This window comes from Cryptomeria japonica, chromosome 3 (genome assembly GCF_030272615.1).
Source record: "Cryptomeria japonica chromosome 3, Sugi_1.0, whole genome shotgun sequence".
In the NCBI taxonomy this organism is placed as follows: Eukaryota; Viridiplantae; Streptophyta; class Pinopsida; order Cupressales; family Cupressaceae; genus Cryptomeria; species Cryptomeria japonica.
In genome coordinates, this window is record NC_081407.1 from 435,921,481 (window position 1) to 435,937,747 (window position 16,267).

A 16,267-nucleotide genomic window follows, 5' to 3' on the forward strand; every position below is an offset into this window, starting at 1 on the left:
TGAAAGCTAGGTGTGATTCATTTGTCTTATGGCTATCCATTGTGATGGTTCTATTATCGATTAGATATTGGATAAGGTGTTTCAATCTCTGACAATCATTTGTTTGGTGTCCTTTATTCTGATGGTAATTGCAAAAATGATTGTCATTCCACCAATTTGTCTTGACTGGTGGTTCATAACTTCTTGCTTATGGTAAAACAATCAATTTGTTGGCAAGAAAAGTTTTTAGAGTTGATTCCAAAGGTTCTCCAATGTTTGTAAATTTCCTCTAAGGATTAGAGAAGAAGGACTTGGCTTTATTGTTTTCTGGATTGTTATTGCTTGGGATTTGACTTGATAGATTAAAAATTGGTTGTTGTTGTTTTGTAGCACTATTATCATCATTTCCTTCATTGCTAACATTCCTATTCTTTGACCAGAATTTAGGTTTGTCATTGTTATTGTTGTTGTTGTTTTTGTTGTTGTTGTTGTTGTATGAATTATTGTAAAGTTTTAGCTCTCCTTTCTTTACCATTGCGTTCTCTATTTTTAGACCATTCTCGATCATTTTGGCAAAAGAAGGAGGACATTGAATTCTTAGTTGATAACTCATTTCACTGATAAGATTATCAATGAATATGTCCATTTTTGTTGATCAGGTACATCTTGGGGATACCTATTAAACAAGCATTCCCATCGTTGTAAGAAGATCATAAAATATTCACCATGCTTTTATTTAACATTGCAGAGATCCAACATTGTTATCTCATTCCTTATATTGTAGGAGTATTGTGAAATAAATCTATTCACAAGTTCTTCAAAAGATTTGATTCCAAATGGTAGTCTTGAAAACCACTCCATTGATTGTCCATTTAAACTCCTAGGAAAAAAGATGCATAAGGTAAGTTTCATCATGAGAAAATTTCATGCTCATAGTACAAAACTCCCTAATGTGATCCTGAGGATCGGATTTTCCATCGTATTTGTCATATTTAGGAATCTCGTAATGTTGCAGAAATGGTAGCATATTCAAATTCTTATCAAACAGATATGGGCATATATCTTCTAATGAATACTTCTTGGAGCTTGTTCCATTTTGCATGTCTTGTATATGTTGTTGTAGAGTTTACATTTTTTGAGTAAGGTTTAATAATGGATTATCCACATAGTTTCTCCTTGTTTCTTCATGAGTTCTTTTATCACAACGCTCTTTTCTTGTGTCATCCCTTTCTTTCCTTGTTTCTTCATGACTTTCTTTATTCACATCTTCGTTATTTGGATCATCTGTGTTTTGGGTGTTACTTGCCTCCACATCTTGTTTCAAGCTTTCTATGTTAAAGTCTTGTGGTAGTTTAGCTCCAGATTTTGCCAACATCAAGAGATATTTCTCTTTTTGCTTTGCTAACAATTTTTCCATTAGTCTATCAAATTTGAAATCTTGCTCGAGGTCTCTAATAGTGCTATTGATTGCTTCTTCGTCAACAACGGTAAACCCAAAAGTTTGGAATACAGGATTATCTTCTTCCTCCATGTGTTGTTGTTTTCTAAGTTGTTCATATTGAGCTCTAGTCCAAACTAGCATGTGATTATTCCAAAGTTGTTGAAATTTCCTAAGGACAAAGTCAATAAGTGATTATTGGTTTAGGAAGATATGCTTTGTTGATTTTATCGCTATTGTTTGTTCGTTGTGATAAAGTGTCTCTTTGTTGAAAAGCACATCTTTGCAAATTTTCTCCATCAAACTCTGTACCACAACCACATAAGTAGTGACGAAAATGGTTTAGGAATGTCCTATGTTTTAATAAGATCTTGCAATTGATATACAAGAATCTTATTCTTTTATGAGTAGCTTTATAACTGGGTTTTCTTTTCTTAAGGTGATACTTTAAAGTCATAAGCATCTGACAATTTACAAGTTTTTTTGATTCCAATGTTGGTGCGATTTTGATTTTGATATAACCTAGGTTCAAAATAGGAAAGATATATCCAAGATTATGAACCTAGTATAGATTGATCAAGCTTCGTGATAGAGGATTTGATTATCCTGATGAGAGACTTGACAATGATGTTGATTTTTTTGCACTTAAGATGTTTGAATCAATAGCTTGTTGAATGTTTATGTTTATAGAAACCTCTTGGGAATAACCTGCTGGATTAGTGACCTAGTTGTTGAGCTAGTTTGAAAATATTTGATGGTTTAGAGACAACTCTACTTTCAGAATTATTTTGATACTGATGTTTTGACACTCTAGTTTTTGATCTGGTGTTTCAAATGTTGGAGAGCTTTTGTATTACCCTTTTGATCAAAAATTTTTTTCAGCAATTTGTTGGATTTTTGCTCACTCGTAGATGACAATTTTCTTCAATTTTTGACCATTTGGAACATGTAACAGACATAGAAGACACAATGTTTAATAAACAAAATGTACAAGAAAGTACAAATCTTATGGCAGGCTGAGACAATAGTTGTTGAATCTCACATGGGGTTTCCCCCGAGGCTACGCTATTCAAAGCAGATATTTAGATGCTTGACCCCACTGGCTCCACCCTCGGCACTCACTTCTCTAGGGAAGCCAAGCACCAGTTTCCATGAAAACTCCCCACGAAAAACTTTATACCTCTACTAAGAACTGTATGTGTGTGAGCCGCTTCAGAGGTCCAACCTCCTGCGCCAACAACTAGAAAGATTTTGGCAACTAGTACTAGTGGTTTTTAATAAAGGCTTTCGGTCATGTGGCCATACATGCCGCACTTTCAGCTCTGTAAATACAGAAGGTTCCCAGCCTATAGAGGTTACACTCCATAGGGTTTATGGGGAAACATAGTGTCGATATGAACTTATCAGCACATGTTGTTTGGGACTTTCATCACAAACACAATTTATTCAGAGTGGATTGGAAGGACTTAGTATTATCTTATTTCCACTTTAGGTCATTCCCCTTTCACTGGCCCCCTCAAGGCAACTCGGGAAGGTAGGCCCTCTAAAGGATTTATTTGCTTGAAAGTAAAGAAAGCATAAAAGAGTGGGTTTGGCTTTTTGGTCAACCAATTAAGGGGAGAGCATATACCTACCTCTTTCGAGACACAAAATATAAGTGTTCTTTTTAAAATTCCATAACAATGTGATCTATCCTCTATTTAGAGATGTTGCTCCAACAAGCATGGTGTTTATTTTAGCCTTTTTAAAAGTCTACATGCGACTATTTTAGAGAAGTTATTAAAAAATGCAAGTTGCATGTTGTCAATTTATCCTCTTAGTTAGACTAAATGAGCAAGACATGATATATTACTTCCCAAAATAAGGCTTTTAATTAACTATATGAGAAAATGCATGAAATTTGCCTCAAACACCATCCTGCACATTCATGTTAGTAGTTTAAAAAAATTAATTTCTTGGACATTCGGACCTACAAGAAAATTTGGTTAGTTGCAAGCAAAAGCACTATTCTAACATATGCGCTATCTTTCCCCTCAAAAGAACTAATCTGCAGAGAAAAAGCGCTAACTAGTACTACAAAAGCGCTGCTTTGTGGACATAAAAGTGTGCTTTCTTTAATTAATGAGCTAACCTAGAGGACAAAAGCATTAACCTATAGTGAAAATGCACAGATTTTCAGACAAAAGCGCTAACCTACATGGCATATGTGTTAACCTGAGATGCAAATGCGCTAACCTAAGATGCAAATGTGCTAACCTACAGAACAAAAGCGCTATCAGAATTCACACATGCATGAATCTGCATTACAAATGTGTTAATTTCACTTTTTGCGAGATTTTTAAAGGTATATGTGAGGTCCATGAGCCCCACGGTGGGCGCCAAAATGTGTTGACTTGAATTTCATCCTCAAAATGCTACCTGCAACAAGTTAGTTTCACAAAATACCAATGGAAATGCTATAGGAAATCCAAACTCAACCAATGAAACTACATGAAATACATATTAAATAAAAACATTAATATTACCTTCATGGTTTATGTCTCATTGTGTCCTAACTCCACTGTTCCTGGTTGTAGATGGTGTGCTCTTAGACAATGCACTGATAGCTTCCAAGATGGCATATGAAGAATGGACTGATAACTGGTAGTTAACAAATGCTATGATATGCAAGATTACATTATTATTCTAAAATGATTATGCTAAATGATTATTGTTATTTGCTTCAAGATTAAAACTCACAGATGCATAAGTTTTATAAAATGATTTGCTTGAAAATGCACTTGAAGTCTAACTTGAAGATTAACTCTCTCTCAACTGAAGCTCTTAATTTTATAAACCTTGAGAGGATGAGATGATGTGGCTTAGATCAACGGTCATGATCAGATCTGTAGATTTGGATGGTTGTGAGCAAAGGTGAAGGTTGAGAGAAAGGGGGAAGGAGAAGACAAGTGTCACTCATCTCACCTTGACTGGGTTGCTGACTGAGGGAATCTAGGGATGGTTGGAGAAGATTTAGGCATGAGAGGACAAGTGGAATCAAGTCCTTCCTAAGATGTAGGGAGTGTTGGAGAGAATATAGGAGATGGTTATGAAATATGTGTACATATACAATATTCATTAAGTGTCGTGCCCAAACTTTTGGGCAAAAAACACAACTACAATTTTTTTTTTGAATACTTACTTACATGCAACCCATGCTTAAATGGTTGTGACAACTAAACAAGTTTTTTCAAACGTAATCTTAAGTGATATTAAAATGGGTTTCTAAAGTGAGCAATGAATGATAATTTAACTAGAGGCCTTAGGTTTCGATAAAACTCCTTGATGATAGAATAAAATATTACTTACGTAACAATTATGACAACTCCTATCATCAAGCGAGACAAATTAATTCTGTAAGGACAATAATAAATCCACTCAAATGTCCCTTTCATTTAAGATGCGTCTTATAATACTTAAAATAGCCCAACTCCTACTAAATTGACATTAATACAATTACTTAAATCAATGTAATTTATTTATCTAATATCAAGTTCCCTCCATCATTGATATTATATTCTTCATTTAAAACTTAATAAAACCTCGCTTTTATTAAATTCAACATCAATACAAATTCAATGTATTAATATTATCTAATTGAATAAAATTAAAGTGCCGAGCATTATTATGATAATTAAATTATCTCATAAAAGGCTCCACTTGGGTTAACGAGGTTCGCAGGATTTAGCCCATTAATTTATTTTAGAGAAAATATATTACGCCATTACAATATCCTCTTAAATTAAATATTTAATAAACTATATTACATTATTCTGTTTAATTATAAAAATCAATAGAATTTCTAAAAATATCTATTCAACTTAAATCAAGTCGTAATATGTTAATCCTACAAATATTAATATAAATATTTAATATTCAACATATGCATTACCTCTAGGTTTAAAATTAAATCAATAAACTTTATAACATTTCCATCAATAAATCCTTTTAATAAAATTACTCGAAAAGAGTATATTACTTCTATATAACTAACAATTTCCCAAATTTAATAATTATTAATATTCAATGAAAGACAACTAAAAATACATCTTAAACTAAATTTTAATCACCATACTTATTTAGACTTTTCAATAACAATTTTTTTTTAAATATATTTACCCAAATATGATAATAATAATGCTATAAAATAATTCATTACATCTTCCATTAAATCTCCAAACTAACCTATTAAACTAAATGGATATTTCCATTTCAAATTTTTGAGGAGAATTTTCCCTCCTCTCCTCGCATTATTTTATAATAATACATTTTTAAAACCCTATCTAGGGTTTGCTTTATTCTTTTATTGTTAAAACTATAAACTCTCATCAAAATCTCCTTTCTATCCATTGCCTTTACCCTAACCCGAAATTGGGTTAGGATTTATTTTTTTATGATGAGTGTGTATGCAAGGTATATGGCAGCAGAGGTAGCCATGGTGGGGGGTAGGGTGAAGTTGGCTTGCAACACGGTGGAGGCCGACGTGCACCACTGTGGATACCCACAGTGGCAGGTGTCGCACTGCCCACTGTGGATACCCATAGTGGCGGACTCTAGCGCCGCCCACTGTGGCTATCCACAGTGGCGGCAGCCACCCACTATGGCTATCCACGGTGGGGCCGAGTCTACTATGGTAAATGTAGACACTTAAAAATAATTATTTTAATTATTTTTAATTCCTCGCATAATTAATTAATTAATTATGTTAATTCAAATTCCTCTCAATATTAATTAAATATAATTAGTATTATCACTATAGCATATGATTGATTTATTTAATAAATCAATCCCTTTCTTTATTCTTCTAAAAAAATCAAATCCTCACAAATCTTCCTCTTAGAAAATTAATTTCAATTAATTAGTTAACCTACATGATTCCTACAAATCATCTTCTTAATTCATTCTTCTAGAAACTCCCTCAACTCACTTAACATTATTCTTCTAATTTTTTATTCCCTCCACTCATTCTCTCTCCTAGTCAAATTCTCCTACAAATATTAATCCCACCTAACATTTCCTCTAATCCCCCTCCTAATGAGTCATTAATGGTTAATCATCACGATTACTCACAAAGTCAACTCTTTGTCCTTTTCATCTAGCCACTAGTTTTAAATGCTCTTTTGTTAGGTGAATGTAAGATTTTTGAAATCACACATTCCTCTAGGCATCCCCTCTCCCAAGGAATTTTTAATTCCTTTTTAATCCACCAACCCCATGATATCCTTTTTTGGAGAATTTTTAATTCCTCCAATGTATCTTGTGAGGTGTGGAGATACGAAATGCCTTTAAGGCATATTTCTTGGTCTCCACACCCTCTCTTGGACCTTGTGTGAGCTCACAAGTAAATCTTAGCCTTGTGTAGGGGAAAAAGCGAGACTAGGTTAACATGTCCTAATCCTACCTTTTGACACACATTCTGGAATACGAAAGAGCCTAGAGGTATCACACAATTGGCTACTTCTTTTTGTGAAAGAGAGAGCCACGGGCTACCTATTAGGGTTTCTATTCCTTTGTTGTAATTGAAAGATAAAATGATGCAAGTTCAATCCTTAACCCCAAAGTGCAAGTATGAGCTAATAACAAGATTGCAGAATTGAACTTAAACTATGGAAAGCTGTAAATACAAAGATAAGACAAGAATGCAAATGCATACCCGAAGTCAAAATCTGAGTGGAAATGTTCGGGACGGGGACACGGGCGCCACTATCCTGATTCTGCCCCTGAAACTGCACCTGAAACTGCTGTTTTGTAACCTGGAAAACTGTCCGAACTGCCAAAACTTGATGTCTGACAGGGGGACCAGGGTGCCCAGCGCCCCTGTCCCAGGGACCAGGGCACCTAGCACCCCTGTCCTGGCAGGACCAGGGTGCCCCACGCCCCTGTCCTGGTCTTCTGCTCTGAAACTTGGTGTAGGGTTCGGTTTCCGTCTGCTTCTTCCGGATCTGCAACTTGCGGCGTCGTCTGAATCCTGAAATCTGCACTTATATCTGAAAAGGTGTTTTGGGCGGCTATATAGGGTTTTGCCTTAGTCAAACCCCCGCTTTGGTGATTTCCACCTCCACGAATAGCCAAGTTGTATTGTAAAAGTAATGTGTGTGCAGACCTTGTGTGTGTGCAAGATCTAAAATGCAAGTAAGCAAACTAGAGCAACCTAGAAAGTAAACCCTAATTGCTTGTAAATGACAATGTAAATGCTCCAAATCAAGATGCAAAGTGATCTAAAGCATGAATGCAAGTGATATAATGAGGCTTATGCAAAGACATGAAAACAACATGAAATCATACCCAACCCCAAGGGAGGGGTACAAGCCAATCTTCAGTCGGTGATCCCTTATTGCTCTTCAATGCCTTCAAAGCCCTAAGTGGATGAATGGATTTGATGAATGCTTAGAGGATGAATGTTGAGTGTTGCTGAAGTCTTCAAAGATCTGCTCTTTCGTTGCATATAAGGTTCCTGAAAACAAAATTTGGAGCCTTTCAAATGAAGAAAGAGAGCTCTTATGTATGAAACCCTAGGTCTTAATTCCAACTTTTGGCCGACTTAGAGATTGAATATCCCACCAATTTCTTGGGGTTAAGCTTTATTTTATGATTGGATCGCGCTCCTAAAATTTTGGGAAAAATGTCCAGGACTGTGTGCACTCCGGGCGCCACGGTCCTGACAACTTTTCACCAAATTTTCAAGGCCATCGAATATGATGATTTTAGAGCGAATCCCAAAGTTACAGGTGATTTCGAGATGTTTTGACCCCCGAAATCAAGCCCCCAAGCTCAGAATAGGGCCTAATTAGGGTTTTTGATTAAGTGATGTATTGGAGGAATAAAATGAAAGGGGCATGCTTTAATGAAAGGGCCCGACTTTATGATGTGGAAGATGATGAAATAGAACCTTTAGACCTAATTAATTTGATTAATTAAGTGCTAAAGGGGAAATGCAATGCAAAATGCAACTGTGCCAAGGTGGGTGCTAAACTAGGTGTGAAATTGTACTGCTTTAGCAAGTGCATACAATTTATGACATTACATTTAGCCCCCACTTTAGCGGTCATATGAGTACTACGTGCATATGCAAGCTAAAGTACAAAAAAGTAAACATTATTTGAAAAAGGATATATCCATAAGTCTGTCGAACGAAGCCCCGAGCGGTATCTGCAGTACACAGTTAGGAACCGCACCCTACAAAACACACGTTAGATCACAAAATCACCTAATTCTTACTAAGGAAAGTGATGAAATTTGCGAGTAGCTATATGCCCCCCCTGTTTCGGCTTGCTTATTAGGGAGGTGAAACAGGGTAGCATGTTTGCTTACAACAAATTGTGTGAGCGATTATTGATGAGAGATGTTCACTAAGAAGGCTTCATCAGAGCACATTTTGGAACATCCAGGGAGTAAGGGAATGAAAATATGATTCCTACACAACAAACGGTTCGAAAATTGCATCTCCCAAACTCAAGTTATGATGAAATGAATGATAGAGGAAAATTAGGGTTTTGAAAGTAAAGGTAAAGGAATGAAAGTATATACCTTGAGAGTGACTATTGCTTTTGTCACTTTGTTGATTTCTGATTACTGTTCATTACAGCGGAGCCCACGTAGCCATCATCATGCCTTCATGATGACCGAAGCATCCCACGAGGATTGAGATCATGCAACAGGCTGTGATCGACGACGAGCCACTTGACGAGGTGAGTTGACTGAACTTTGACTTTGACTTTCTGCATTTTCATTGACTCTGATATTCTGTGATCGAATGCAGGCCCTGGAATCTGACCCTGGGCCCCACCAAGGGCACCATGGTCCCCTCAGGGTGCCATGGTCCCTGTGGGGCGCCATAGTCCCCTCAGGGCGCCATGGTCCCAATCAGGACATGGCAGGGGTCAACTTTCGATGCTCGTCAGTTTGTGTATTTGGCATAGATGATTTTGATAATTGATTACTAATTACACTGATGTTTTTATAATGCAGGGTCTCCCGTACATGAGAGAGCACACGATGGGGTAGATTCTTCACAGTTTGCAAGATCAGATTCCCCGACTGACTCAAGCAGAGAGAGACGCATTGTCTATAGTAGGTTTGTGGTCTATGATTCTTATGCTGGCCATTCGATTCCACCCTGCGATGCTGATGGCACTCATGGAGCAATGGGATCTTGACACATGCACATTCCAGCTTCCAGTAGGGGAGATGACAGTGACACTTGAGGATGTGTACCGCATACTTCGCCTACCGATCAGAGGAGCTACCATGACATATGCGACTGATCGGTCAGCAGAGGATCATTAGAGGGAGCAGGTGTACTGCATCGGGAGAGTCATGCTGAGTGAGATGAGAGGTCGCATCATGGTCAGCTGGCTCTTACATCCTACAGGAGAGGTGCCCCTCATGAGACATCTTATGATTGCCATCATTGCACTAGCTGTCTGCCCTAACAGGTGAGGTACGCACATGCATGGGGGTCTCACATGGTGCATCAGGGCTATGGAGAGACATAGGAGAGTATATGCCTGGGGTCAGAGTATGCTTGCACATCTCTATCACGACCTCGAGGAGTATGTTTTTGGACAGGGTTGCAGCTTGATGACATGCACACTTCTGCAGGTGTGGATATTTGAGCACTTTACATGCACCAGGCCTGTCGGCTATCCGATGAGTGTGGCTAGTGAGCGACCTAGGGTATTTGCTTATCCACTTACCAGCGAGTGGAGATTTGGGGATTTACTGTATTGGAGAGTGATGGTTGATAGGTTGATAGCTGAGGTGACTATATGGAGACCATATCTGCAGATGCACAGATGGGATGGGATGGAGAGACAGCTAGCATGCTTACAGAGGAACCGCCTACTGAGAGGATGATATCCACATATCATAGTCCCATTCTACTTTGACCAAGTACAGAGGTAGTTTGGGCTAGAGCAGTGTGTTCCAGCCAATGTACCCATCTACACTCGACACTCATGAGTCCTTCCTAGACCCAGAGCAGTAGCGAGATCGACGATAGACGATATCAAGATCACAGATATAGAGGGGTCCGACCAAGATGTGGTCACTGATTATGCTGCAGATCCCGGAGCACAGTGCAGGTATCTTTCCTGGTTTGTGAGGACATACCCGGGGCCTATCTTTCCACCAGATCACCCGATAGGCCATCCAAGTCCATGGAGGCATGGAGACCGAGATGAGGATCAGGGATCCAGATCGGAGGAGCCAGAGGAGGGAGAGGGTCATGAGGAGGTAGGAGGTCCTGATCCGCCTATAGGAGATCAGCCTAGTGTCAAGGAGGAGGAGGAAGTAGAGGAGGATGACATAGATAAAGATGATGATGAGGAGGACGAGGATGATGAGGCGGAGGAGGATAGAGATGATGAGGAGGAGTCAGATGCCGCTCCTCACCATTCAGGAGATGATACCATAGCCTTAGATCCTCCTGTTATTCCCCAAAAGGGGGAACACGAGGCGATACGGAGACCTATACCTATCACGCATAGATCATTCGAGCGTGGGGAGCCTAGTAGTTCCCAGTCACAGATGCTACCATATCACGATCCTTACTGGCATGAGGGAGATCCAGGTATAGTAGGTGTATATTGATTGATTAATGTTTTGATGATATAAAATGGTACTAACACAAAATCTATTCTACTACTACAGCTAATGTGCAGGAGTGGCATTCCTTGATCTAGCAAGCAGTGACAGATATCTCCACGATGGCACAGATCCCTAGTTCCTCACAAGTTGCTTATAGACCTCAAGGGAACGCGGGTCAGCATGATGATTTGTTTTCCCCATTTCAAGTACAGGTAGAAATATGGAGGGAGAGAGAGCGAGCACTATCAGAGGACCTTCAACGGGCACAGCGTGATCTAGCAACAGCTCAGGCCGAGGCTACCTCGTATCGCGTGATCCTTATGGATAGGGATCATAGGAGTTCCTCTCGGAGTCACTCACGATCTATATCACGCTATACACCTATGGGTCTACCAGCACGGCCGGATCAGGAGGGAGCATCTAGTCGTCACTCTCCAGCCACCAGCCCTAGGGATAGGAGATGATCTTATGATGTAGGGTAGGTCACATTTTGGATGTATAGTGACCTACCTTTGTATATTGATCCACACACATATATATATATACATGCTTCTTTGTCTTCAAACGTGTTATCTTAAATGCCTAAAACAATGTATATTTTGCTTTGATTAATGCTAACACATTTGGTAGATGCACATGTATGTTCTGAATTTAATTTCCATGTGATTGATTTCTCAATGTTCCATGATTAAATTGATACATGTGTGACTTAATTAAAATATTTGATCAAGTACTACATTGATGATAGGGAAGAAATATGTGTTAAGCCTAAGAATCATATAACTAATGTGATTTAATTTGAATTTAAACACAACATGACACGATTCAACTTAACACATAAAGACATTGTATAATATGCCAACATAATGAAAAATGTAAATCTTTTGCAATTTACATAAATGAATTCAAGACAAACCATAAAGTAAAGAAACATGCTTGTCAGGAACGAAGCAATATAGATTAAACAAAACATCATTTAATTCTATTTTCTCTAACAAAGATATGCTAACATATTATCCAATTTTGAAGAAGTGAGAAAGGAAAATAGATGAATGATAAGGAATGAGGAATTAAGCATAGTATCTACGCAATTGCATAGTGTTTATAGGGCCTTTAAGAGATGTACCGTCTACATCCGCTATTTTGTAAGCACCTAATCCATAATCTTCAATAACAATATACGGTCCAAGCCAATTAGGACTAAATTTTCCCTTTTCTTCAGGTAAGGCATTCACATTGCGCTGATTCTCATAGAGGACTAAGTCACCTACTGAGAAGGAACGTTGAATAACCTTGTCATTATAGCTTCGTTGTAGAGTTTTGTGATATGCTTGAATATGCTCAAGAGCATTTATACGCTATTCATCAAGCATCTCAAGTTGTTGAAGTCTTTGTTCTCTATAAGAGTCATCATCTACTATACCCTTGAGAGAAACTCTAAGTGATGGAATCTCTAATTCTAAAGGCATAATAGCATCAGCACCATAAACAAGATTATAAGGGGTAGTGCCTGTAGCAATTCATACACTTGTCTAGTAGGCCCAAAGAGCATAGATTAGCTGAGTAATCCAATCCTTACCATGCTTATTCACGGTTTTGCGAAGAATTTGTTCAATTATTTTATTGGATGATTCGGCTTGACCATTTGATTGAGGATAGTATGGTGTAGAAAATCGATGTTTGATATGATATTTCTCGAGGAATTTCTTCATGTCTTTGTTTTTAAATGATGTCCCATTATCTGAGATTATAGTGGAAGGTATCCCGAATCGAGAAATAATGTTTTCTAGAAGAAATTGACAAATCACTTCAGTAGTCGTAGAGCGAAGAGGAACAGCTTCTACCCATTTTGTAAAGTAATCTATTGTGGTTATAATGAAAGTATGTCCTTGAGATGAAGGAGGAGAGATTTTGCCGATGAGATCCAACCCCCATGTAGAGAAAGGCCAAGAGGCTACCTGAGAACGCAGTTCTTGGGCAGGAGCATGAATCAAATTATTGTGTTGTTGACATTGATGACATTTTTTAACAAATGAAAAAGAATCCCGCTGCATAGTTTGCCAATAATATCCTATACGAAGCAATCTTTGAACCAAGGATTTGCCTCCAAAATGCCCCCCATAGGCACCTAAATGTGCCTCTTCAAGGGCAATAGGGATTTCCGATTTGTTAAGACAGTGAAGGAGAAGACCGTTATAACCCCTTCGATAAAGAACATTAGAAAGAATAATATATCTAGTAGACAACTTGCGAACTCTAGCCCTGGTGTTCCTATTGGAGGAATCAGGAAAGGTACCATCGGTCAAGTATCTTACGATATGCGAATACCATTCATCTGAGTCTATAAAGTCACAACATGTCACCAAGCTAGGATCATCTACAATGGCTGGTGAAATGAGGTTGTGAATAACGAATTTAAGATCAACCATGAGGTCCTCTAAAGATACAAGAGAAGCCACACATGCCATTGCGTCCGCATGTCGATTATCTTTTCGAGGAATAGGTTCCATGGTGTAAGAATCAAATTTTTGTAACAAAGAGATAGCAAGGTCTTTATATTGTGATAATTTGTCTTGTTTTGCTTGATACAGTCCTGTTACTTGTCTTATAATCAGTTGAGAATCTCTAAAAATATGTATGTGTTTTATATTCAGAGCCAAGGCTACCTTTATTCCTGCTATAAGAGCCTCATACTCAGCAATGTTATTGGTACATAGGAAATTGAGACAGTAGGATAAGGGAATGGACTTCTTTGTAGGAGAAATCAGAACAACACCTACCCCCGATCCCGTACGACACTTAGAGCCATCAAAGTATAACTCCCAAATTTCATCTTTCTCTGTACAAAGAATGAAGTCATCAGGAAAAGACTCAGGGTTAGGGAAGGAGAAAGGTGACGGGGCCTCAACTAAGTGATCGGTCAATGCTTGCCCTTTAATTGCTCTTTGTGAAACAAATTTAAGGTCAAATTCAATTAACATCATAACCCACTTAGCTAGGCGCCCTGATAAATCAGTTTTAGAGAAAAGATGCTTCAAAGGATCAAACTTTACCATGACGTGGACTTCTGAATTTAAAAGATAATGTCTCAATTTCTGAGTCACAAACACCAAGGCCAAGCATTGTCTTTCTATCGTAGAATATCGGGTCTCATAATCGAGTAAGGTACGACTTATATAATAAACCGGACACTCCTTACCATCTTTATCATGTTGTGCCAGTAATGCTGCGAGAGCATGAGAGGAAGCAGCTATATAAAGAAGAAAGGGCTTAGAAGATTCGGCGGGTTGAAGGATAGGAGGATTAGCCAAATACACTTTTAAATCTTCAAATGCTTGCTAACAATCTTCATTCCATTGAAAAGTGATATTCTTTTTGAGAAGTTGAGTAAAAGGAAAAGTACGATCCGCAAGTTGAGATACGAACCTACGAATAGCCTGAATCTTTCCTTATAAGCTTTTGAGTTGAGATACATTTCTAGGAGGTGGCATGTTGACAATAGCATCTATTTTCTTAGTGTCCACCTCAATCCCACGATGCAATACTATGAATCCTAATAGTTTTCCACTATCCACACTGAAGACACATTTTCGAGGATTCAAGCGCATGTGATATTTACGAATCCTTTCAAAAATTTCACGAAGAATCTTAATATGATCTATATGGAGAATGGATTTGGCTAAAATATCATCAACATAATCTTCTAAAATCTTATGCATGTAATCATGAAAGATAAGGGTCATCGCTCGTTGATAAGTTGCATCGGCATTTTTAAGTACGAAAGGCATCATTACCCAACAAAACGTACCCCAAGGAGTGGTGAAAGCAGTTTTGAATTGATCTTGAGGATTAATGAAAATTTGATTGCATCCTGAAAAACCATCCATGAAAGATAACAAAGCATGTCCTGCTATAGAATCAACTATCATGTCAATGTTTGGAGGGGAAAATCATCTTTCAAAGAAGCTTTATTTAAATCTTGAAAGTCAGTACACATCCTTATTTTATTATCTGATTTAGCCACAGCGACAATATTTGAAATCCATGGGGAATAATCAATAGGGCGGATAAATCCGGCCTCCAATAATTTTTCAATCTCAGCCTTAACAAGCAAAGCTACCCTAGGATTCATTTTTTGAATCTTTTGTTTCACAGGCTTAGCATCGGGAACTAAGACAATATTATGAGTAACAATCTTAGGATCTATACCACGCATGTCAAAATATGTCCAAGCAAAGATCTCAGGGAATTCCTGCAATAAATCTGCATATTGTTTTTGTTCTTCTTCATCCAAACATTTTCCAATTCTAATAGCTTTTTCTTCATTGCAAGGATCCATCTTAACATCAATGGTATCACTTATAAGAAGATTACTTTGTTGAGGAGTATCCTTTAACTGAGGGAATTCTTTCACAATCTCATCGTTATCAGTCTCTTTTCCAAAATAGGCTTCAGTGTTCAAACAATAAGGGAATCCCCTATTGTGATGATAACGAGGAAGAGTATCATATGCTCCTAAAAACTCAACTAAAGCATCATCAATAGGAAAAACATCCAAAGCACAGGCACATGAAGGATCAATATACTCAGGGTGTCTCATGGGTAGAGATGTAGAAATAACATTAACACTAATGTATGGTCTTTTAGAAGCTTTAGTGCGCTTGCAAGGGTTATAACCAAGTCCAAAGACATAATCATAAAGATTATTCTCTAGAGGAACCTTTATTCCTTGTTCGTGAGCGCCACAGCCATTTCCATTATACCCATGTTTAGCTAGAATACGAAAACCACGACCATAACGATCAGCCATTTCAGAAAGAGAAGGTGGTTTTTCATAAGACAAAGAATCAAACCCTTCAGAATTAGAAGTGTGAGGAGAAGAAGTTTGAGAAGCGGCCACGAAATTATTGCTCATAGGTTCAGGTAAGACTGATTGATTTTTAGCTTCTTCCTTCTTTTCAACTTTAAGCTCTCTAGAAGGAACCTTATATTCACCTACAAAGGTGGGATTAAAATCCAGAAATCCCCAATCGTCTTCTGCGAGAACCTTCTCAGGATCAAAATCCTTCTTATGTGTAGATTTAAATCGAGAAGAATCCTCTTCAAGAGCTCCAGACTCATCCGAAGAATTTTGATCATCAGAGAGTGAGGATTCATCGATAGGTATCTTGTTTAAAGAGTCATCACTAGACGAGGAAGGCTTAGAAGAACCCCCTTTGGAAG